At 35.7% G+C, this 24,104-nt stretch overlaps 1 protein-coding gene across 2 annotated transcripts in view; it reads right to left on the bottom strand.

Annotated features, from left to right (window-relative positions):
• LOC122217932 (bifunctional heparan sulfate N-deacetylase/N-sulfotransferase 4-like) overlaps positions 1-24,104 on the bottom strand; it is a 388,528-nt gene that overhangs the window by 280,467 nt on the left and 83,957 nt on the right. The window contains exon 3 of one of the 2 annotated variants that reach the window (XM_042935647.1): positions 265-1,033. The exons of the other annotated variant lie outside the window; for it this stretch is intronic. The gene's annotated coding sequence lies outside the window, so the exon portion shown is untranslated. The remainder of the gene's footprint in view (positions 1-264; positions 1,034-24,104) is intronic. 2 annotated transcript variants of the gene reach the window in all.

The raw sequence follows: 24,104 nt of genomic DNA, 5'->3' as shown, positions 1-24,104 counted from the left end.
CAGTTTAAAATATTTCAGGTTCTATCTCCTTTTTTAGGCAGGACTGTATTTTCCATTTATAGTACAAATATAACTTCTACAACAGTAATGACACATAAGCACACACATGCTGAAAAGAGTGAATTTGGTCTAAAACTAATGTCTCTTTCTACATAAATCTTTCATAAATAAAACTTTATTGTGTTCCACTTGTTTACATTGCTAAGCAACATATATTCATTTATTGAACACACCTCAGTTTCAGCAAATTAAGCAGTAACTTACCTAGAGTAGCATTTCAATTTTTTTCTTATCCTAACTTGAATTTATCCCGAGTTAGAAAGTGAGATATCCAGCATTCAGATTCACTTGGCTCCAGGTTAATGAGAAGGAGCTTTCAGTTCATATAATCTGCCTCAACAATATTCCGAGAGCGCTTTTTTAGTTCCAATCCTAGTATCTGAACTCTTCCAGCAGAGTGTCTTTTTATTTATACACACACTGTCCTTTTCAAAACAAGCAGCCAGCTGGAATGATTCAAACCTCTGTTCAGCACACCGTTAAAATGCAGCTTCCTCCTTGGACACGAGAATTACACCAGGGAGCGGGACCGAGTACAGCAAAAAGGCTATGAGAACTATTTAATCACCGGAATACCAGCTGCTCCTGCTCCGCTGTTGCTACTGCTGCTGTGCTTCTTGCTTAGCTGTAGTCGGTCTTTCCCTCCCTCCCTCTTTCTCTCGCATCTCCAGAACTATAAAGGCAGCCCTGCCGGATTATGATTGGCAGAAACCGCCAATTCCTTCAGCTAATCATCCTCAAGACTTTCAAGGACCTGGAGCTGTTGTGCTGTCACGCGGTCAGTGGGATGTTACACATGAATACGTTCCAACAGAAGCTAATTCAGCGATCAGCTGCATTCCTCTCACACCGAGGTGATTGATTAGATGCTCCTTGAGGATTTGCATAATCTTTCATTGTACAGTTGGACAATTTCCTATGAAACTCGAGAGTAGAATTCCACTTTGCAGCCATGACACTGGACCAAAAGAATCTATTGGGTAAAAATGAAAAGTTCAAGGCAGGGTCTTCTGTGGTAAATGTGTGCCAGTCAAGCACATGAATTATCAATTCAATAAAAGCTAATGATGAGCAGTAGGACACTTAGAAAAATAGTAGTGAGCTATATACTCTTAAAATTTAATAATAATGTTTTAGACCATAACAAATGGTAAAAGAAGGAGTAGTCGTGTGTGTGTGCGTGCGTGTGTGTGTGTGTGTGTGTGTGTGTGTGTGTCTGCGTCTGCGTGTCTGTGTGTGTTGTATAGATTGTTTCATTAGTTTAGGTAAATTACTGGATTGTCATGTAAAGGTTCTTTTCTATTCCCAGCATGAACAAAAAAATCGTCTCCATGTCTCATTTTTCTACTTGGCCAATATAAAATGAAGATTACCTGCCCTTTGTTCTAACTCATATTAACTCAGAAACATCAATTACATTTATTTGCTTTATGTAAAGTTTTTGAACTTCATTCAAATACATACATGATAAAAGTGAAGTACTTTCAAGTGCATTTCTTTATTTTAAGCTGCATGATTCCTGAGGCTCTTCTTGCTTTGGTACCTTCTTTTAATCTCCACCATTTAAATTAGTGGAATAAAATGTGCTAATTCAATTCAGCCCAAATCCCTCATCGGTTAGAGAACAGAGCTGCAAACTTTTCTCAAACCCAAAGAACCCTTTTGGTTCATATGTGTGTGTGTTTGATTATAAAGAGTTCTACTTGCATTACTGAAGCAGTATCATTGACCCTTTAGGTATGCTCAGTATGTTGCAGGTTGGTGGGAGAGAAGGTGTCCCTCAAAAACACAGCAATTTATTGATGATGTGGTCTTCTGGATGAATAATATTAATGCACCCAGTGCTTCTAGTGTTATTATACTGCACAAGGTTTTGAGGGTCAGGTGGTTGTAACACATATGCTAGACAGAAGATTGGAAAAAAAATTCAAGCAAATTTAAAAGAATATCTACCAGTTTTTTAATAATGTACAAAGACCATCACTAGTAGATCACATGACAGTAATTTTTTTTCAGATGTACAGGCTGGAAGTATAATAAGGGAAAATTTTATATTTTAAAATTCCTCAAAGAAGAGTTCAGGAACTACTTCTCCCTTTTAAGAATCTTTGGAATGCGAAGGTGCATTGGAAAATCAAATCAGAATTTCCATAGTGATATATACCAAAATTCAAATGGATATATTGCAGTTAAATATTCCAATGATGTCTTAATAAAATAATTATTAGTAGAACACTAATGAACTATGCCAAACACTAACGGCTGAGAAACAAAATAAAATAAATTAAAAAGCTGATTGAAGATTTTCCATTTTATGTAGCTTCTCATACTAATAATGCCTTTTTGTTTATTTAAGTTTGGTCATCATTCTTGTTTTAGCTATACAACAATGAAAGGAAAACTTTTTTAAATACTCAAGAGTTCTTTATCCTATTAACATATATCTACTTCATAACTCAATAAAGAATCCTACTTTATTACAGTAATTTCAGTTATTGCATCTAAATGATGACACAGTTATTCTGATCACAAAACCATGGCATTAAAGCATGGAATAGATTTATATCCTTAGCACTGGTGATAACCATACTTGGTTTTTGATTACAAGTGAAACTAGTTGATCAGTTTTTTCCCCAGTATTATTCCATAAACAATGTTTGTTAGTTAAAGAAACATACATTATTATTTGAAGTGAATAGAATAATAAAGTGAAAGCATTTTGACAACGTAAAAGCATTATATATAATATTAATGGAAGATATTCTTAACATAAAACTCTAGCATAAAATACTTTAAATATCTGTTAAAAACAAAAAATATCTGAGATTCTGATTTCAAAAAATGGTAGGAAAAGAAAAAGTATACTGTCCTTTTCTCATAATTTATTCATAAATAAACTAAGTCTTGGGGCCAGAGGGACCCACCAGATATACATATGTAAAAATAATGGAAACCAACCACATATTGCTTTCTTTCCTACTCCTAAGCAAAGTTGGAAACGTTCACACTACTCATATTAAACAATAAAAATAAAATAATCCCCAAAGTACATTGAATAGTTTTCTCATAATTTTCTTTGTATATTATATTTTCTAGTGATTAAAAACCACTTAATTTATGAAATTATTAACTTTTCAATTTCCTAATCTATTATGTGGAGGAAGTGAAGAAAACAACAAATGAGTGATTCTAGGAGGAAATATTTTATGCAAGAGAATATAGGGAAAAATTATTTTCTCAAAGTGATTTTTAAGCACTTTACCTGTGTTCACAATTTATGGGCCTTGCACATAAGTCAAATGTAGCATGTATCCGATTAGCTTGTAACAATACACATTATGCAAAGCGTTTGCCCAACTGCTCATAGTTGAATTCTATTATTTTTCTTTTGACACCTCACGAGGTGTCTATTAAGACATAGGCCCAGAGATATGCCAATCATCAATTATCCTTATTAAAATCAATTGAATTTAACTAACACACTTTGAAGTTCCTCACATTTTTAATTCAATTGCTATCAAAGTCTCTTTTTTTTTCAACTGAGTTTCCTTCAAAGTTCAAAAAATGTATCATATGCATGGTTTTGAAATTTTAAAACTGAAAAACTTCAAAAATATTCAATGATACCCACTTAAAATGCACATAACATGTGTAAAGTATGTATCAGTGCCCATTTATTCACCAGAAGAAACAGAAAACAAAATCAAGTGTGTTTATTGAAAATGTAAAGTCATTTATAGTCAATTCATTTTCACAAAGTCAGAGGGTAATTATATCTACTAACAAAAATATTATAAGAGTTCAGAGAAATTCAGCATATTTAAGACTTTCTAAAATTCTTATTCATTATTCTCTTTACCATTAACTTTTGTTGTTGCTACTAAAGGCATGCATCTAAAATAAATATAAATTTACCAAGAAAATAATAAAGAAATATTCCCAAGTACCTTACAATTCCTGTTTAAAAAAACCTTCACAGGCATGTACACATTATAAATAGAAGATATTATAGTTTTAAACATACATTTTCATTTTTCCAAGTTTCATTTCACTTCCTTAATTCTGTATAAATGACAACTTTGAATAAATACAAGTAATTTAATTTACAATTTAAGCTACTAAAGTTTATGCATTCAGGATTCTGTTACCATGGTACCACTTTCTGTCCTCTTTCCTATCCTTCCTTCCTTCCTTCCTTCCTTCCTTCCTTCCTTCCTTCCTCTCCCTCCCTCTTCCTTCCTTCCTTCCTTCCTTCCTTCCTTCCTTCCTTCCTTCCTTCCTTGTTTCCTTCTCTGTCATAAGCAACTTTCTAGTTGTCCCACCTAACACAAAAAGGCTCTTACTAACTCTTTTTTTAAAGGAAAAATCATGAATAGAAGAAACTGCTATGTTCAAAGTTTATGCCTGCAGAGAGAAAAGCCTCTAATTGAGCTATGAGTGACTAATACAAAAAGTTTTTTTTTAAGGGGGGGGGGGGAAGAAACCCTTCTGCAAGTAATTACTCAGATGAGAACTCCTGTGAGAAAGAAGGAGCATAAAATCAGCTTTGCTTCATAGAAATCATATACATGGTGAAAAGAAAGTAGTGTCATATAGCATTACTTATGTAACAAACACTCCAGACAGACTTAAATGTTATCTTATTACACATCTGGATCTCTTGTTAGCAAATTACTGAGTGAGAAAAAAGGGTAACCGCAGGTTGGAAGAAAGAATTTTCTTGCCAGTATCACTATAGTGCATTGTTTTAGCAAGAGAGAAATCAGTATGCTAATGCTTCAAATAAATCCTTTGAAGATGCAAAGCTAGATGGGCCAAGTGAGGGAAAAACAATCTAAATAGTCCAATTCCAGTTTGGCTGACAACTGCCTAAAGGAACATGATTTTTAATAAATAGCAGATGTTGGCCAAAACATCATTGAATCACAAAATTCTTTGTTGTGTAATGAAAGGGTAGCACACAAGTGACACCTTGAGTGAGGTGAGGAAAGACAGTAGAAACTAAATTTATAAATACCATGGTCTGATCACTGCTATGAAATTTTCAGTGAATTTCTCTTTTTGAGGTTACACAAAGGTGGTTAGAGTTTATAAAGTATATTAATTAGGCCACAACTCCAATGGGAGTCTCTTATCAGAGAAGAATCTTTAAATACCACAAAGTGCTTCAGTATGAATGGGGTATCTAACAACAGGCAGTTTCACTTTATTTCTTTTCTTTGTAATGTGTTTGCCAAATTTTTTATTGTGCTTTAATGATAATTTCCTTTTGAGTTAGGTCTAACAAATCCAGTCATTTTATATCCTCTGATTTAAAGTCCCAAATGTTCAAAGTGAAAAAATGTACTTGTGGACCAGAAACCTAGCATCATGATGATAATTTGTAAAATACCCTTTCAGTCATAGAGAGTATTTTGTTTCATCTGTTAGCAAAGTCCTTCTATCTTAGGTATCCCAATATCATTTGTTTTCTGTCTGCTACAGTCCTTTGGGGAAAGTCATCTCATTTATGAGCTACTTCTACTAATGCTCTGATCAGCATGGGAAATCTTAATGTTTCACCAAGCCTTCGTAAATCAGTTTCTGTCCTGTTAGCTCCAATGCCTCACTCTAAATTATCATCACTCTAGGATAATCCACTGGATGCTCCCAGTCTTTCTTCCATTTGGTTTCAGTATAACCATGTATTTTAGGAGGGTGGTGTTGAGAAGTACCTTCTGTAACCCACTAGTGGTTAGGTATGCAACTCTATATTACCACTATTATCTTAGAGACACACACTATTTTTTTAATTGAAATAGAGTTGACACAAAATGTTACATTAGTATCAGGTGTACAGCATAGTGACTTGACAACTCTGTAGGTTATGCTATGCTCACCATAAGACATACACTAATTTTGGGTCTCAATTATAATCTCTGCAATAAAGTCTTTGCTTTTGGGGGACAGAGATCATATTTTGTTTTCTTTTGAGATTTATATCCTCAATACTTAGAGCGGTGCCATGGCACAGAATAGATATTTACACTTAAAAAAAAACTTATGGAGGCACCTGGGTGGCTCAGTCAGTTCAGCGTCAGACTTCAGCTCAGGTCATGATTTCGCTTGGTTTGTGAGTTCGAGCCCCGCATCGGGCTCTGTGCTAACAGCTTAGAGCCTGGAGCCTCCTTCAGATCCTGTGTCTCCTCTCTCTGCCCCTCCCATGCTCATGATCTCTCTCTCTCTCTCTCTCTCTCTCTCTCTCTCTCAATAATAAATAAATGTTAAAAAAAGGAAAACAAACAACTTATGAATGAATGAATGAACAAATGGTGGCAACTCAGGGTTAGGAAATGGGGAAGGGATGTACTAAGATTTTGCATACAAATGTATTTCCAATGCAACCACTGCACTAGCTCTATATTCCATGAATTGAAGCAACAGCTAATTTCAAAACAAAGATGCAGAGATGCATTAAAAGCAATTTTCCCTAGATTAAAAAAAGCCCAGATTAGTTTTTCATTTTGGAACCCATGTCATTAAAATCTCCCTAATATTACTCATGAATAAAAATATTTTAGTAAGAATAAAATCTTCTTTTCTTCTTTAAATGTTAATAATATATATACATATATATAATTTACTTTGTATTTACAGATTCAAAAGAATGAAATTGTCAATTCTAAATTCTCCATCATGTAATATGATTTGTCTATCTTCTATATTATAATAAGCATCATATTATTTTAGGGCTATAATTCAAGTTTTTTTTCTTTCTGAATAGGAGTTATACATAAAATAATTATAAACTAACTGGAAATAGATGCAGTACTCTGAATATAGAGATATTTTACTAAAAGAACAAAACAAATACTTGAATGTAATATAAAATAAAATAAATGAAGCAAAACAAGTTATGTAACAAATTAAGTAAAATAATACTGTAAACACATTTCATAATAAAGAAATGATAAATTTGTTTGCCAGTTTGGCTGTTTATATCTTTTTGAGAGTAAGGAAGAACACAGCAATTAAGATGGGAAAAAGAAGCATGTGATGACCACAGAAGTATGTCAAAAAATATACTTATCATCCTGCTAAAATCTACAATATTTTAGGTTCCCATAGAGGGCAATATTGTATAAAAGATGGTGAATCAAAAATCTGCCAATTCATCTCTGTTGATATGCTTTAAAGAAAACTGCTGTTACCATAAATTTGATGCTGTACTTCCCCTCAAACTCTGACTAATATATAAAATGATGCACACAAAAACACAGAGCAGACACTCATCAAAAGCAAAGAAAATTCATTTGGTATCCTACTTACTGGTAGATTACCTGAGTGAATTACCTCCAGTTTCACCTACATTGGACTTAATCCCTGAATCTAGATAGTAGATTGCAATCTATCATATAATTATTTAGTCTAGTGGAAATATTAATGAAATAGTGCTTTCCTCAGTGCCTGGAAAAGAAAGATAAACTACAAATAAGATGAAAGCCATGTCTATATGTGAAATCAAGCATCACTCAATCACAAAAATCTCTGTTGTGTACTGAAAGGGTAGTACATAAGTGAGACTCAAGATGAGGTAGGAGAGGACAGTGGACACTAACCAGAGATATAACTATAGTGTAGGGATGGGGTATGGAGAATGCAAAATTACACTTAGCTATGGTTGCTTTGCCAGAAGTCCCTTCTGCTCAGAGATGCTAAATATCATTACAACTTTAAAGCATTTAGTCTCAAATGACTTTTATAGTAACTGCTAGTTTGAATTGAGCTTATACTGAAAGCAGTGAAGGAGGCATGATATTAATTTTAAGTATCCAGTCATCTATAAATTTTAATACACGTGGTGATATGGAGTACAAGGAATTACGGGGCATGCTCTGGTAGTCTATCAGCTATGACTCAGGTGCAATTCTAAAAGAGAGATGGCTTTCTAAGTTCCCCTCTGTTATGGAATGTCCTTTCCAAGATTATTGTGATGATATTGTATAGGAAGTATTTTAAAACTGGGGCACCTGGGAAGCTCTGAGCTCTTGCTCTTTGTCCCTCCCCCACTTATACACTCTCTCCAAAATAAAATAAGCATTTTTTTAAATTATAAAAACAAAGGAAGTATTTTAAGGCTAACATAAATTAATTAAAATGAATAAACTTTATCATATTTTTAGTTCCTTAGTCATAAGAAACAGAAAACTAGACTTTTTTTAAAGTTTATTTATTTATTTTGAGAGAAAGAAAGAGCAGAAGTGGGGGTGGGGGACAGAGAGAGGGAGAGAGGGTGAACCCAAAGCAGGGTCCACACTGTCAGTGCAGAACCCACAGCAAGGCTCAAACTGACAAATAGTGAGATCATGACCTGAGCTGAAATCACCTTAACCAACTGAGTCACTCAGGCTCCCGAAAACTAGATATTTTATTTAGGATATTGCTTCATACATAAGGGTCAAATCAAAGTAAAATGAATTGTTTAGTTCAAATTGCCATGCTAATCTTTAAAATAAAGTTTATTACTTATCAAGCACTGCTTCTCAAGTGTAAATAATTTAATATCCCCCGTCGGCCAAACTAACTAAGGGGTATGTGTATGTATTTGCAATTAAGCAAAAACTTGTCCCAGATTTCTTAATCTGGTTTATGTCCCTGTCTCATATCTCATATTACCTTGGAAGGAATTATTCCTCTAGCGTTAATCATTATCTGGCCTGGCCCTCAAATCTCCACTGTTAAGGTGATATATTAAAGGAGGCTATTTGTTAAACTTGATATTCTCAGTCACTGCAGTCAGCCAAAGCCTGTTTCAATATGCTTACTATTATTATACATTCAATACCAAAATGATGTTATCTTCAAGTCATTTATAAGTACTTCAGAATTTACAAAAGATGTTCTCATAGATTGTTTTGAGTCTCACGATGATCCTATGATTAGTGCAATATTGCCTACATTGTACATTGAGACACAAGGAGCAAATCTGGAATCTGCAAATGGATTCATCAATTCCTAGCCTTGTTATCTTTTCATTACACCAAAGAGTTTCTCTGAATGAATCATCTAGAGAATGATCTTTTATATAACTCTGTAAGCTGGATGGCCTTTCAGGTGGCCATCTAAAACCCTGTACTCTGTCATACACTAGGTGAAATGTAGATACAAGAGGAATCAAGCTCTCAATATTTCAATATGGCAAGTTGACAAGAAGTTGGCAGGATTTAAATTTCAGTATCTACTCCACAAATATCTTGTACACAAATACGTACCTCGTATTAGAACTGGTCTAAAGGCCTATCTATATAGCAAGAAGGATTTAAGGCTAGGCTTTAGAACAACTAAGCATATGGGGAATTGCAGTTATTGAAATATGCTAATGGAAATAACATGAAGGAAATCTGTTATATTTCATTTTCTGTATACTTTCATTTAAACCATACAATTTATTTTTCTGGTGTGAAAAAGAGAGATGAACCAGAGAATTTTTCATATGCACCCATGATGTTACTGGTTATTAAATTTATGTCACACACACACACACACACACACGCACACACACACACACACACACACACAAACTGAGACAAGTTTCTTAAGTTCTTACTATGACTATGTGCAGTGAATGTGATGCTTTCTATTTGTTCTATCCCTTTCTTTTCCTTTCCATTCCATTCCATTGCATTCCATAAAAATTTTGAAATGCTGACATTAATCTATTAATGTAAATGCACATAATGAGCCATGGCTTACTTTTAAAAGATACAACTCTGGATTCATTATATAACTATACAATACTGAATATAAAAAAGATAAAGTCATTTCAACATTTTTATAATTGGAACTTTTTCTTAATTTTCCATTTAGCTGACTGTTTTTATAACCTTAAGAGAATACCTTTTTTATTTCATTAAGCAACTATCAATAGATGATGCTATTCTTTGGAGAATACAGAGCCAAAGAGGTAGACCAGGTTAACATATGAACATACAAACAAATGGGACTTTCAATTATACACTAATAACACTGGCCTCTTCAAGCAGAGCCCCCGAGTCTCGCTGGCAAAAGCGGAGGGGCCGGACAGACTGTGTTCCGACAGCAAGCGCGACTTAGCGTCTGGGAGGTCATAAGTTAACAGCTCTGCTCAGAAAGCGGGAAGGCTGGAGGACAAAGGGAGGGAGAGCTGCTGAGCCCCCGGATGGCAGAGCTCAGCTTGGCGGGGAACAAAGGCGCCAGCGCCATCTCCCCCGCCCATCCCCCAGCCAAAATCCCAAAGGGAACCAGTTCCTGCCAGAGAACTTGCTCGCTCCGCGCAAACACCCGACTCTGTGCTTCTGCGGAGCCAAACCTCAGGCAGCGGATCTGACTCCCTCCCGCTGCCACAGGGCTCCTCCTGAAGTGGATCACCTAAGGAGAAGCGAGCTAAGCCTGCCCCTCCAGCCCCCGTGCACCTTGCCTACCCACCCCAGCTAATACGCCAGATCCCCAGCAACACAAGCCTGGCAGTGTGCAAGTAGCCCAGACGGGACACGCCACCCCACAGTGAATCCCGCCCCTAGGAGAGGGGAAGAGAAGGCACACACCAGTCTGACTGTGGCCCCAGCGGTGGGCTGGGGGCAGACATCGGGTCGGACTGCGGCCCCGCCCACTAACTCCAGTTATACACCACAGCACAGGGGAAGTGCACTGCAGGTCCTCACCACGCCAGGGACTCTCCAAAATGACCAAACGGAAGAATTCCCCTCAGAAGAATCTCCAGGAAATAACAACAGCTAATGAACTGATCAAAAAGGATTTAAATAATATAACAGAAAGTGAATTTAGAATAATAGTCATAAAATTAATCGCAGGGCTTGAAAACAGTATACAGGACAGCAGAGAATCTCTTGCCACAAAGATCGAGGGACTCAGGAACAGTCACGAGGAGTTGAAAAACGCTTTAAACGAATTGCAAAACAAAATGGAATCCACGATGGCTCGGCTTGAAGAGGCAGAGGAGAGAATAGGTGAACTAGAAGATAAAGTTATGGAGAAAGAGGAAGCTGAAAGAAAGAGAGATAAAAAAAACCAGGAGTATGAGGGGAAAATTAGAGAACTAAGTGATACACTAAAAAAAAATAATATACGCATAATTGGTATCCCAGAGGAGGAAGAGAGAGGGAAGGATGCTGAAGGGGTACTTGAACAAATTATAGCTGAGAACTTCCCTGAACTGGGGAAGGAAAAAGGCATTGAAATCCAAGAGGCACAGAGAACTCCCTTCAGACGTAACTTGAATCGACCTTCTGCACGACATATCATAGTGAAACTGGCAAAATACAAGGATAAAGAGAAAATTCTGAAAGCAGGAAGGGATAAACGTGCCCTCACATATAAAGGGAGACCTATAAGACTCGTGACTGATCTCTCCTTTGAAACTTGGCAGGCCAGAAAGGCTTGGCACGATATCTACAGTGTGCTAAACAGAAAAAATATGCAGCCGAGAATCCTTTATCCAGCAAGTCTGTCATTTAGAATAGAAGGAGAGATAAAGGTCTTCCCAAACAAACAAAAACTGAAGGAATTTGTCACCACGAAACCAGCCCTACAAGAGATCCTAAGGGGGATCCTGTGAGACAAAGTACCAGAGACATCACTACAAGCATAAAACATACAGACATCACAATGACTCTAAACCCATATCTTTCTATAATAACACTGAATGTAAATGGATTAAATGCGCCAACTAAAAGACATAGGGTATCAGAATGGATAAAAAAACAAGACCCATCTATTTGCTGTCTACAAGAGACTCATTTTAGATCTGAGGACACCTTTAGATTGAGAGTGAGGGGATGGAGAACTATTTATCATGCTCCTGGAAGCCAAAAGAAAGCTGGAGTAGCCATACTTATATCAGACAAACTAGACTTTAAATTAAAGGCTGTAACAAGAGATGAAGAAGGGCATTATATAATAATCACAGGGTCTATCCACCAGGAAGAGCTAACTATTATAAATGTCTATGCGCCAAATACCCGAGCCCCCAGATATATAAAACAATTACTCATAAACATAAGCAACCTTATTGATAAGAATGTGGTCATTGCAGGGGACTTTAACACCCCACTTACAGAAATGGATAGATCATCTAGGCACACAGTCAATAAAGAAACAAGGGCCCTGAATGATACATTGGATCAGATGGACTTGACAGATATATTTAGAACTCTGCATCCCAAAGCAACAGAATATACTTTCTTCTCGAGTGCACATGGAACATTCTCCAAGATAGATCATATACTGGGTCACAAAACAGCCCATCATAAGTTTACAAGAATTGAAATTATACCATGCATACTTTCAGACCACAATGCTATGAAGCTTGAAATCAACCACAGGAAAAAGTCTGGAAAACCTCCAAAAGCATGGAGGTTAAAGAACACCCTACTAACGAATGAGTGGGTCAACCAGGCAATTAGAGAAGAAATTAAAATATACATGGAAACAAACGAAAATGAAAATACAACAATCCAAACGCTCTGGGATGCAGCGAAGGCAGTCCTGAGAGGAAAATACATTGCAATCCAGGCCTATCTCAAGAAACAAGAAAAATCCCAAATACAAAATCTAACAGCACACCTAAAGGAAATAGAAGCAGAACAGCAAAGGCAGCCTAAACCCAGCAGAAGAAGAGAAATAATAAAGATCAGAGCAGAAATAAACAATATAGAATCTAAAAAAACTGTAGAGCAGATCAACGAAACCAAGAGTTGGTTTTTTGAAAAAATAAACAAAATTGACAAACCTCTAGCCAGGCTTCTCAAAAAGAAAAGGGAGATGACCCAAATAGATAAAATCATGAATGAAAATGGAATGATTACAACCAATCCCTCAGAGATACAAACAATTATCAGGGAATACTATGAAAAATTATATGCCAGCAAATTGGACAACCTGGAAGAAATGGACAAATTTCTAAACACCCACACTCTTCCAAAACTCAATCAGGAGGAAATAGAAAGCTTGAACAGACCCATAACCAGCGAAGAAATTGAATCGGTTATCAAAAATCTCCCAACAAATAAGAGTCCAGGACCAGATGGCTTCCCAGGGGAGTTCTACCAGACATTTAAAGCAGAGATAATACCTATCCTTCTCAAGCTATTCCAAGAAATAGAAAGGGAAGGAAAACTTCCAGACTCATTCTATGAAGCCAGTATTACTTTGATTCCTAAACCAGACAGAGACCCAGTAAAAAAAGAGAACTACAGGCCAATATCCCTGATGAATATGGATGCAAAAATTCTTAATAAGATACTAGCAAATCGAATTCAACAGCATATAAAAAGAATTATTCACCATGATCAAGTGGGATTCATTCCTGGGATGCAGGGCTGGTTCAACATTCGCAAATCGATCAACGTGATACATCACATTAACAAAAAAAAAGAGAAGAACCATATGATCCTGTCAATCGATGCAGAAAAGGCCTTTGACAAAATCCAGCACCCTTTCTTAATAAAAACCCTTGAGAAAGTCGGGATAGAAGGAACATACTTAAAGATCATAAAGGCCATTTATGAAAAGCCCACAGCTAACATCATCCTCAACGGGGAAAAACTGAGAGCTTTTTCCCTGAGATCAGGAACACGACAGGGATGCCCACTGTCACCGCTGCTGTTTAATATAGTGCTGGAAGTTCTAGCATCAGCAATCAGACAACAAAAGGAAATCAAAGGCATCCAAATTGGCAAAGATGAAGTCAAGCTTTCGCTTTTTGCAGATGACATGATATTATACATGGAAAATCCGATAGACTCCACCAAAAGTCTGCTAGAACTGATACATGAATTCAGCAAAGTTGCAGGATACAAAATCAATGTGCAGAAATCAGTTGCATTCTTATACACTAACAATGAAGCAACAGAAAGACAAATGAAGAAACTGATCCCATTCACAATTGCACCAAGAAGCATAAAATACCTAGGAATAAATCTAACCAAAGATGTAAAAGATCTGTATGCTGAAAACTATAGAAAGCTTATGCAGGTAATTGAAGAAGATATAAAGAAATGGAAAGACATTCCCTGCTCATGGATTGGAAGAATAAATATTGTCAAAATGTCAATACTACCCAAAGCTATCTACACATTCAATGCAATCCCAATCAAAATTGCACCAGCATTCTTCTCGAAACTAGAACAAGCAATCCTAAAATTCATATGGAACCACAAAAGGCCCCGAATAGCCAAAGTAATTTTGAAGAAGAAGACCAAAGCAGGAGGCATCACAATCCCAGACTTTAGCCTCTACTACAAAGCTGTCATCATCAAGACAGCATGGTATTGGCATAAAAACAGACACATAGACCAATGGAATAGAATAGAAACCCCAGAACTAGACCCACAAACGTATGGCCAACTCATCTTTGACAAAGCAGGAAAGAACATCCAATGGAAAAAAGACAGTCTCTTTAACAAATGGTGCTGGGAGAACTGGACAGCAACATGCAGAAGGTTGAAACTAGACCACTTTCTCACACGATTCACAAAAATAAACTCAAAATGGATAAAGGACCTGAATGTGAGACAGGAAACCATCAAAACCTTCGAGGAGAAAGCAGGAAAAAACCTCTCTGACCTCAGCCGTAGCAATCTCTTACTCGGCACATCCCCAAAGGCAAGGGAATTAAAAGCAAAAGTGAATTACTGGGACCTTATGAAGATAAAAAGCTTCTGCACAGCAAAGGAAACAACCAACAAAACTAAAAGGCAACCAACGGAATGGGAAAAGATATTTGCAAATGACACATCGGACAAAGGGCTAGTATCTAAAATCTATAAAGAGCTCATCAAACTCCACACCCGAAAAACAAATAACCCAGTGAAGAAATGGGCAGAAAACATGAATAGACACTTCTCTAAAGAAGACATCCGGATGGCCAACAGGCACATGAAAAGATGTTCAACGTCGCTCCTTATCAGGGAAATACAAATCAAAACCACACTCAGATACCACCTCACGCCAGTCAGAGTGGCCAAAATGAAGAAATCAGGAGACTATAGATGCTGGAGAGGATGTGGAGAAACAGGAACCCTCTTGCACTGTTGGTGGGAATGCAAATTGGTGCAGCCGCTCTGGAAAGCAGTGTGGAGGTTCCTCAGAAAATTAAAAATAGACCTACCCTATGACCCAGCAATAGCACTGCTAGGAATTTATCCAAGGGATACAGGAGTACTGATGCATAGGGGCACCTGTACCCCAATGTTTATAGCGGCACTCTCAACAATAGCCAAATTATGGAAAGAGCCTAAATGTCCATCAACTGATGAATGGATAAAGAAACTGTGGTTTATATACACAATGGAATACTACGTGGCAATGAGAAAAAATGAAATATGGCCTTTTGTAGCAACATGGATGGAACTGGAGAGTGTGATGCTAAGTGAAATAAGCCATACAGAGAAAGACAGATACCATATGGTTTCACTCTTATGTGGATCCTGAGAAACATAACAGAAACCCATGGGGGAGGGGAGGGAAAAAAAAAAAAAAAAGAGGTTAGAGTGGGAGAGAGCCAAAGCATTAGAGACTGTTAAAAACTGAGAACAAACTGAGGGTTGATGGGGGGTGGGAGGGAGGGCAGGGTGGGTGATGGGTATTGAGAAGGGCACCTTTTGGGATGAGCACTGGGTGTTGTATGGAAACCAATTTGACAGTAAATTTCATATATTAAAAAATAAAAAAAAAATAAAAAAAAAAAATAACACTGGCCTCTTAATGTAGAGAACAACAGAGTAATTAATATATTAATACTCTTTGGGACTTTAATTGTTTGCAATTATAAATTTATAGACTAACACTTAGAAATCCCAAACTTCCAATTAAAGGGAGAAATGAGTTGCCAAAAAGTCATGGAAGGAAGCACTCTGTATTTTTTCATTATTTGTGGGAAAACAAAAAAAAAGTTTACACTTCATTGCATCATAGAAATCTTACAGCTACCTTACAAGGCTAGAATGATTTTAGAGTGCCACTAATAAACTCATTTTAATTGTGTACTGTCTTTAGTGACAGTATTTCCAACCTAATTCTAAAGTATACAAATAAACAAACAAACAATGCTTTTCTTTTGTGAAATGTGCAGCTATAATTTAAGGGAAAAAAATCAGTGCTTCAAAATTAAGAGAGGAATGTAGTGGGATGCATTATTGACCCTACTTCTTTATTCCTGCCAGTATTAAAGTCTTTTGTCATGTGACTTTGTAGTTCTTCTCAATAAAAAGGCTACCTTATTTTCTCACCCTTTCATTTTTAGTTCTGTTACATGAGGGATTTTGGCTAACAGAATGAAGAGAAAGTAATATTATGCTAATTCCAAGCTGAATGCCTGAGAGGCATTATATGTTTAAACTTCCTTTCTTGTAACTCCATTACTGTAAGAAGGATATGCCTGCCTGGTATGTGGATCAACATTGCCCAGCTAAGATGTCCTAGCCAAGTACAGCTTAAAGCAAAGCCCCTAGTTGACCTATAGATGAATAAACAAACCTAATCCATACTAGCAAAACCTAGCTATATCAGCTGATTCATGATCAACACAAAGCAGAAACAAACTGTATTAATTCAATGGATGTGAAACTAAATGCAGCTCTGAGTTACATATTAGTATTGCCCTCATTACATAAATAATAGTAAAATAGATAATATAGTAATTAATTCACTTTAGTACTACATTTTTTGCAGTTATGGAGTTTTAGATAAGCACTTTGGAGACAAAATTTTCACAATTTTAAGGGATAAAATAAATATATTTAAGCTGCTGAATTTTGGGTAGTTTGTTTTACAGAATTATTTAACTGACACCTAAAGTTGCTTTCTTCTGTGTCTAAAGCCATTTTGAAAAGATCTTATTTTACTACTCAATATATAGATGATGTGAACTGAAACAAGAAAAAATGATCATACATTTTCTTAGCATTAGAATTTATTACAGATTTTGAAAATAGCAAGATTTCTTTAAAAAATACACCTTTTAAAATGTGAGTACTTTTTCAAAGTTTTATTTAAATTCTAGTTAGTTAACATACACTACAATATTGGTTTAAAGAGTAGAATTTAGTGATCCATCCCTTATAACACCCAGTGTTCTATATAATAAGTGCCTCCTTAATACCCATCACCCATTTAGCCCATCCCCCCCCCACTTCTCCTCCATCAATTCTCAATATGTTCTCTATAATTAAGAATCTCTTATGGTTTGTTTCCCTCTCTTTTTCCCCGTCTTCCCCTATGGTCATCTGTTTGGTCTCTTAAATTCCACATATGAGTGAAATTATATGGTATTTGTCTTTCTCTGACTTGTTTTGCTTAGCATAGTATAGTCTAGCTCTATCCACATCATTGCAAATGGCAAGATTTCATTGTTTGTGATAGCAGAAAAATATTCTATCATATATCTATATATATGTATGTGTGTATATATATATGTATGTGTGTGTATGTGTGTATATATATATATATATATATATATATATATATATATATATATATATCCCCCACATCTTCTTTATCCATTCATCAGGTGATGGACATTTGGGCTCTTTCCATCATTTGGTTATTGTTGATAATGTGGCTATAAATGCTGAGGTACATGTGTCCCTTCACATCAGTATGTTAGTACCCTTTGGGTAAATACCTAGTAGTGCAATTGCTGAGCTGTAGGGTAGGGCTTTTTTTAACACTTTGAGGAATCTCCGTACTGTTTTTCAGAGTGGGCTGCACAAGTTTGCATTCCCACCAGCAGTGTAATAGTGTTCTCCTTTCTCTGCATCCTTGCCAACATCTGCTGTTTCCTGTGTTGCTAATGTTAGCCATTCTGACAGGCATGAGGTGGAATCCCATTGTGGTTTTGATTTGTATTTCCTTGATGATGAGTGATGTTGAGCATCTTTTCATGTGTCTGTTGGACATCTGGATGTCTCCTTTGGGAAAATTTCTATTCATGTCTTCTGCCCATTTCTTAGCTGGATTATTTGTTTTCTGGGTGTTGAGTCTGATAAGTTCTTTATAGATTTTTGATACTAACCCTTCATCTGATATGTCATTTGCAAATATCTTTTCCCATTCCAAAGTCTGCCTTTTCGTTTTGTTGATTATTCCCATCACTGTGCTCAAGGTTTTTATCTTGATGAAGTCCTGATACTTCATTCTTGCTTTTGTTTCCCTTGCCTCCAGAGATGTGTCTAGTAAAAAGTTGCTAAGACCAAGGTCAAAGAGATCAGATTTTGATGGTTTCTTTTCCCACACTGAGGTCTTTCATCCATTTTGAATTTATTTTTGTGTATGGTGTAAGAAAGTGGTCCAGTTTTATTCTTCTGCATGTTACTGTCCAGTTTTCCTGACACCTTTGTTGCATAAACTGTCTTTTTTCCCCCATTGGATATTCTCTCCTGCTTTGTCAAGGATTAGTTGACCGTATAGTTATGGGTCTATTTCTGGGTTTTCTATTCCATTGACTTCCATGTCTGTTTTTGTGCCAGTGCCATACTGTCTTGATGACTATGCTTTGTAATATAGTTTTAATTCTGGAATTGTGATTCCTCCAGCTTCACTTTTCTTTTTCAAGATTGCTTTGCCTATTTGGGGTATTTTGTGGTTTCATACAAATTTTAGGATTGTTTGTTCTAGCTCTGAGAAAAGAGCTTGTGGTATTTTGACAGAGATTGCATTAAACGTGTGGATTGCTTTTGTAGTATAGACATTTTAACAATATTTGTTCTTCCAATTCATGAGGATGGAATGTTTTTACATTTCTTTGTATCATCTTCAATTTCTTCCATAAATGTTCTATCATTTTCAGAATACAGATCTTTCACCTCATTTGTTAGGTTTACTCCTATGTATCTTATGGTTTTTTGTACAATTGTAAATGGAATCAATTCCTTGATTTTTTCTGCTGTTTCATTATTGGTGTATAGAAATGCAACCGATTTCTGTTCATTAACTTTATATCCTGTGACTTTGCTAAATTTTTGTAGTAGTTCTAGCATTTTTTGGCAGAGTCTTTCAGGTTTTCTACATAGAGTATCATGTTGTCTGCAAATAGTGAAAGTTTGACTTCTTCCTTGCTAATTTGGAGGCCTTTTATTCCTTTTCCTTGTCTGATTGCTGAGGTGAGGACTTCCAGTACTATGTTAAATAACAATAGTGAGCATGGACATCCCTGTCTTGTTCCTGACTGTAGAGGAGTTCTCAATTTTTCCCATTGAGGATGATATTACCTGTGAGTAAATTTCAAGATTTTTCTTCCTTTGGTTAGGTCTGTCAATCTCCATGGAGCAAACACATTCTATATTTCCTAACAAATTTGCTTTTTATTGCAAAGGTAAAGATGGATTAAAAACAGAAATGTCACTCATCAACTCAATAAAATTTGTTTCCCCCTGTAAAGACATGGAATAAAATCCACATAAAAAAAATTTAAAGGGGCACATGGGTGGCTCAGTAGGTTAAGCATCCAACTTTGGCTCATGTCATGATGTCATGGTTTCTGAGTTTGAGCCCCATGTTGGGTGGGATCTGTGCTGACAGCTCAGATCCTGGAGCCTGCTCTGGTTTCTGTATCTCCTCTCTCTCTCTCTGCCACTCCCTGGCTCATGCTCTGTCTTCTCTCAAAAATAAATAAACATTTTAAAAAATTAAAAAAAATCGGGGCTCCTGGGTGGCTTGGTCGGTTAAATGTCCGACTTCGGCTCAGGTCATGATCTCACGGCCCGTGAGTTCGAGCCCCGCGTCGGGCTCTGTGCTGACCGCTCAGAGCCTGCAGCCTGTTTCAGATTCTGTGTCTCCCTCTCTCTGCCCCTCCCCTGCTCATGCTCTGTCTCTCTCTGTCTCAAAAATAAATAAACGTTAAAAAAAATTAAAAAAAATAAAAAAAAATACAAAGAAACCAAACCTTTTTTGCTTTGGTACCAAGTGATCCTAAATTTACAAAGAAAGATTTCCTTTTTGACTGATGAAAGGCTAGATAATCATCAATTTTACTGTGAGGGAACAATTGTGAAGAAAGTAGATTTAATTATAATAAAATGCATTAATAACTGAAGACACTCAACATAAGTTTTCACGTTGGAGTGATTTAGTCTGCTTAAAGTGAGACAAATTAGTATTTCACGAATTCGTACTTACAGGATCATTTTTCTTTGCTCAGTAAAAAATACTAAACAAAGAAACAAACAAACAATAGCCTCAGAATTTGATTCCTAACTTCAACAAGGTAGCTGTTGGTTTGCCATCTCCCCTTTCTGTTAAATTAACTGAACATATGTTCATACTTTCATATAAGAAATACATTGACAAATGGTTAGTACACATCAAATCTCTCACCTTTTGATTCTAAGAAATAGGAATAATAATATCTCAAATGATAATATCAAGTAGGAATAATGATCATGACAGTAACAGTGCTACCACTCATCTCACCAAGCAGCCTCAGTGACAATAACAAGCAGCCACTATTTCTTGAACCCTCACAAGGGTCAGGCAATATGCTAAGTTATTTGAGCTTCCGTTGTTCAAATTTTTAAACAAAACCAAGGTCAAGATGGAATAGGATCTGGAATAGGACACAGATAATGCAAATATCAGCATTTATACTCCACAATGAGTTGAGGAATGAGAATAAGAAGAGGAAAAAAGGGAGAGGAGGAGCAAGTAAGAACAGAATAGATATGATGCTGTAGCCTCGTGATAATGATTATAGCACATTGTATGAGCTTGGTATCTTCTAAGCAATTTACTTTTATTAACTCACTTAATCCCCGTGGAAAAACCTGCCTGATAAGAATACAAACAACGATATTGGAGCACTGAGGGGTTAAGTATCTAGTTTGCCCAAGCTGGTAGGTTTGGCATCTGAACTTAATTTGTCCAGCTCCTGAGCCCATGGTTTTAACCTCCTGCTACTCGCATAGAGAAGCAGCATCCAGTTTTCTAAAATGGAAAGACTTTTACTCTTTCATTCCATACTCTTCAAAGCACTATTAAATCTTCCAATGACTTACATTTCAAAATGTCTGAATTATGAAACACAGAATAATGCCTCAGTGGAAAACAAAGCAAAACATTAAATCATTACTAAGATAACTTTAGAGGCAATGCACTAAAGGAAGGAAAAGCCATGCCAGACAACAATCAATAAATTGAAAACATCAATAGCAAATTAAAAAGAATGCCAGAATAAAATTTAAGAAAGTAGCTAGTCGTATGAGGGGCCTATAAGCAAACCTATAAAATCTGATTTAACATGGAATATCCTAGTTGATTCCTGCTTTGGGCTTCCTATCTGCCTGGTTTAGCATTTTCCTGGATTTTTCATCTTTAAACAAAATATAAGCATTAATATCTTAATAAGCCAGCATGAGATTGATGGAGTCCCACTTGCTATGCCAGCTTCTGCCATATTGTTCTCTTGTATCATGTCAGACATATATGCAAAGCAGAGTTCTTACTTCAACATGTGGTTAAATATGAGAGACTATTAATAGTAATGGTAATTAATAGTAATAATACCCTTCTTTTTGGTCTTTTCATGGGCTATTCCAGTCTCAGTTTAACTCCCACCTCTCTTTTGAGCTCAGCATTCCGAATATTTGCTGATGAAATGAAGGTGCTTGGGTACTAGTAGTCAAGAACCTGATTTATGCTGCTGGGATGCCTTGGAAAGTGTTGAAGCCCACCAGATGTTGGAAGCCACCAGAATGCCAGTCAGTTGGATTGGTGGGAAGTAGAATTTATTATCTTCATAAATGTGAAATATATTTTGGGTAATAAAGAATAAAGAGCCCTACCATAGGGTTTGAAGAGATTATAGATAGTAGTTAAAATATTCTTGCTACAGTGTTTTTGCAATATATTTTATGCAATAATGTGCAACTATTTATATTACTACTTGAAAATGCTTTTTTATTTTGCAGTAATGCTTTTCTGTAGCAATGAGATAAAAAGTTCACGTACAGTGAAAAAATTACTTAATTTGTTTAAAAAACTCAATAAAATGTCAACATTTATCATCTACTAAGACTATTGTGTTATCATTTCCTATTAAGACAATCACAGCGGGGCGCCTGGGTCGCTCAGTCGGTTGAGTGTCCGACTTAGGCTCAGGTCATGATCTCCCGGTCCGTGAGTTTGAGCCCCGCGTCAGGCTCTGTGCTGCCAGCTCAGAGCCTGGAGCCTGCTTCTGATTCTGTGTCTCCCTCTCTCTCTGACCCTCCCCCACTCATGCTCTGTCTCTCTCTGCCTCAGAAATAAATAAACATTAAAAAAATTAAAAAAAAAAAGACAATCACAGCAAATCTGCTATATTAGCCCTATGATCTATTTAAAACATTATAGTTAATTTAATTAGAATGTGCCCTAAGATGAGAATTTATCATACAGAACCCCGAAAAGAAAAATTTACATATTATTTTGTGAAGTGTGAGTTTTCATTCAGATCATATGAATTCTCCTAAATTAACTTTTACCATTTTCAATAAAAGGTTTCTTCTGTATGAAATAAGATGTTAGTATTGGCCCCTTAGAAAAAAAAATAATGACACAAAAAGTTAAAATGATGTCATTTGATGATAGCACATTCAGGGACTTAAAATATAAATCAGAAAAGTTAAATCTATTAATAGTTCAAATTTTTTTCTCCAGTTCTAGAAGTCAAAGTAAAGCTATTAAAAATTAATGTGACACTTGAGTAGGGAGGTGGGGAGCAGGATGGGTTGATTGGTAATGCGGATTAAGGAGGGCACTTGTGAGGAGCCTTGCATGATCTATGGAAGTGTTGAATCACTATATTGTATATCTGAAAGTAATATTACAATGAATGTTAACTAAGTGGAATTTAAATAAAAACTTAAAGTCAATGTGACATTAGATATTACTGTAAATGTTATTATAAACTCAATTAAAACTCAATATTGAAAATAATGATAATTTATTTTACAATTAAAAGAGCAAATTTTGGTAGAGCAAAGCATCATGGTAGAACAATGATTTTACTAAAATTAGTAAAAAAAAGAAATTTAAATGTAATTGAAATCAGTTGTGGTGCATACATAATTCACAATTAATTCCAAACGGCATAAAATATTTTCCAAATGTAAAGAAAACATGTACTTATCATAACTTCTAAATACTTGTGTATGCATATATAAGCTGGAGTAAATGAACTATAGTATTTTTGTAAGGTAGCAGATAGCTGATATGTATTACATAGTGTATTATGTTACATATATGTATGTGCATGTATTACATGTATATGTAAATTTATCATAGTGATATGTGCTTTATGGGATGGGATAAAATGGTAATCTACAATACCAAAGCATCTAAAATAATCACAACAAGAGACAGCTTATCTTGAAAAAAAAAAAAAGTTGTTGAAGAAAAGTACCCTGAAAATGATCAAAAGACTGTACTTTTAAAAATATTATCCACTCTATTAAAGAAAGAATAGAGAAGAGCCTACATTTAGGAGCTTTTTCAACATCTCCAGGTAGAATACTTTCGCAATTAAAGAAACCCATGGGGGAGGGGAAGAAAAAAAAAAAGAGGTTAGAGTGGGAGAGAGCCAAAGCATAAGAGACTCTTAAAAACTGAGAACTGAGGGCTGATGGGGGGATGGGAGGGAGGGGAGGATAGGTGATGGGTATTGAAGAGGGCATCTTTTGGAATGAGCACTGGGTGTTGTATGGAAACCAATACAATAAATTTCATATATTAAAAAATAAAATAAAATAAAATAAAATAAAATAAAATAAAATAAAATAAAATAAATACAATGAAAAACAAATAAAAATAAAAATAACTTGCTTTTCAGAGAAAAGTTAATTAAAAGTATAATCAATTAGAATTTATTAGTTATAAAATGCAACTCTAAAATGATTGCAGGTGATGTCATAAAAATTTTAAATGTCATTGTAAAAGCATATTTGCAGAAAATTATTTATTTATTTATTTATTTATTTATTTATTAAGTTTATTTATTTATTTTGAGAGAGAGAGTGTGTGCATGCGTGGGAGAGGGA

The sequence above is a fragment of the Panthera leo genome, chromosome B1, assembly GCF_018350215.1.
Source record: "Panthera leo isolate Ple1 chromosome B1, P.leo_Ple1_pat1.1, whole genome shotgun sequence".
Taxonomy (NCBI): Eukaryota; Metazoa; Chordata; class Mammalia; order Carnivora; family Felidae; genus Panthera; species Panthera leo.
The sequence above is the reverse complement of the archived record's forward strand: the minus strand, read 5'-3'. Positions and strand labels throughout refer to the sequence as shown.